The 2,515-nt window shown below is 47.6% G+C and overlaps 1 non-coding gene across 1 annotated transcript; it reads left to right on the top strand.

The window, feature by feature from the left end:
• Positions 1 to 2,135: 2,135 nt before the first annotated feature.
• LOC146891400 (U6 spliceosomal RNA) lies at positions 2,136 to 2,239 on the top strand. The gene has a single exon (XR_014997477.1). It is a non-coding gene; the product is annotated as a U6 spliceosomal RNA (small nuclear RNA).
• The last annotated feature ends 276 nt before the right edge of the window (positions 2,240 to 2,515 follow it).

Here is a 2,515-nt window from a genome sequence, read left to right as displayed (position 1 = left end):
TGGAACAAACCAGGCTCATCCCAGTCCGCATTTCCCCAAGTGTCCTTTAGGTGGTCAGTCTCATGAAGCAGAGAGTGACAAGGTACAGTCACATCACATTTCCCAGATGGACTTTGATTAGCTGGCCTCTACCGGTGATACCACCTGAGGAGCCAGGACAATGCTTAATAATGTTGACTCCCGCAGCAGCCTTCCACTGAGCAGAGTATCCCCAGATAAGCTGCGGAACATTCTTCACCTGCTTTCCCCAGCACCTGCAAGGAAGTCACTGTAAGATTAGAAAAGGTAATTACATCTGATAGGGTGATTGACAACACATTGTTTGAAGAGAGGGCTTACTCTGCCCTATTGTGAGAAGGTTAATGGAAGCCCAGGCCACTGGTCTCGCACCTCCCGCAGAATGAAATCTGCTTGCATTGGAATGTTTGGAGAGCAGCTGAGGGTCCATAGACTCAGCACTTACAGGGTGGTGCCAACTACCCTCAGCTAGCTGAGTGCTTCATTCTCTCCTGCCCCACTCCTTGTGCCTCCCTCCCTAGTGTGTGCCTTGCTGGGCACTCCTTGTGCCTCCCTCCCTAGCGTGTGCCTTGCTGGGCACTGTCTAACTTTATTAAAATTCTTATTTACTCACGCGATTGAAGGGCCCTAAAGAGACAGGGGTCTCATTTACTATGTATTTCCAGAGTCTGGCACAGCTTCTGTCTTGAGACTCACTTCCCGATTTTGCTGACTTGACTTGAGTTCAGAGAATCTCTGGGAATCTACGAGGGGAATCTGTGAGGTCTTAGGGTGAGTGGATCGTGGATTAAAACCCCGAAAGGTTGGAGGAAGACAGGGAGCCAACCTGGAGGGAGTGGAAAAGTGTGACTGCCCCGGAAACAGAAGCGGTCACCCAGTCCAGACTGCACTGCACAGTTCTGATGAAGTCACAGGGAAGGATCGCGACTCCATAGTTCTCTATTGTATCGCAAGGAAAGTTCCGTGTGACACTTGGTCAGAAGCAGCCCATGTATTTCTGTCCTTTTACAAGCAGGAAGTGTATGACACTTCAGTGAATTAAGAGGTTGGTATTTGAGATCAAAGGACTTCAAAAATGCAAAACATAGTTGTACACATATAAATAAGACAACTTGTGGTGGGAAATTCTTAATATGTTTTTAGAAAAGATCACAGTCTTGTTATCCAAAATTAGGTTTTGAGAGAAAAATGTTCGCTGTGACTTTCCACCAGCAACTTCTCCACTTTCCTTTGACCTCAGAGCTTGGACTTAATAGGTTCCGTGTGGGGCCTGAGCTCTCAGTCACAAAGACCCTGGGCATAACCCAGGGAGGGAAGAAGCACAGGTGACCTATAGCAAGTACGCAGAGTGGAACTTGGAGGCCCGTGTGAAGGGCCAGCGAGGGGAGACACAGACCTGTCCCAGTAGATCCTGAAAGGCCTGTGGCATGCGGGCAAGCAACCCATCTTTCCGTATGCTTACCACGAACACAGACAACTTACTTTCATAAAGGACTTTGACTGATGACCAGTCTCTTTGCTTCTCAACCCATCACAATGAGAAACGGCGGGCAGTTATTGCCTGTGCTTTCACAGATGGAGGAAGAGATGCAGCGGACAGTTGAGCAACAAGCTGTAGGGCAGCCGGGGAAATCAGATGCCAGGGTAACCCCTCTTTTTCCAGGGACTAACTTACAGGAGTCAAGGCATCCTTCCACACCCAGTCCTCCTGTCAGACAGGCATTCCCACTGTGGGACATTAGGAGAATAATCTATATCAAGATCACGCAACCCAGACAGGAGGAAGAGGCAAAGAACACAGAGCATTCAGAAAGCCCCAGGAAACATCTTCTTCTCTGCTGAAACTGTCGACAGACACTGTCCAAGTACTTGGTGCCGGGTAGGCGCAATCCCCTGCCTCAGCTAGAAAGTGCCACCGTCATGGGGAAGAAGATGATTTCCAGGCGACTCTCTGCTATCCAATGCCACCTTAATAACTACAGTAAGCCTCTTACCATTCTTCTGCAGACAGTGCGAGTACAAAAATGTCACATGACCCAGAAATCCAGAAGGACAGCTGTAGCCGCACACTTATAGGTTTTGTTGTTTAAGGCTGGAAATTTAGAATCCATTCAGTGGTGCTCACTGAGCGGCACATATAATAAACTTTAGAATGACAAAGAGATGAGCATATCTCCTGCTCAAGGATGACGTGGAAAGTCACAAAGCATTAGAAAAAAGTCCATGCAGTGATTACTCTCCATTTCTGAGCAAACCCAACCTTTTATAAGTCATTGAAAATGGCATAAAGTTCCTTTTAAAATAGAGGTTTCAAGCCATCATAGATTTGTACAAAACCCTGTGAGCGTCTTCTGTCCATGGTGTGTCCTGGTAGCTCCAAATGTGGCTTTGCAGGAAGGCAGAAGGCTCCAGCAGATAGCTCCACAGTCTGCTTTTCCCACGTTGTCTTTCAGTAAGCAGGTGCAGTAGTCTTTACAGTTTATCAAAAGCAGAGCAA

Source organism: Myodes glareolus, chromosome 16 (genome assembly GCF_982192425.1).
Source record: "Myodes glareolus chromosome 16, mMyoGla1.1, whole genome shotgun sequence".
NCBI lineage: Eukaryota > Metazoa > Chordata > Mammalia > Rodentia > Cricetidae > Myodes > Myodes glareolus.
The sequence above is the reverse complement of the archived record's forward strand: the minus strand, read 5'-3'. Positions and strand labels throughout refer to the sequence as shown.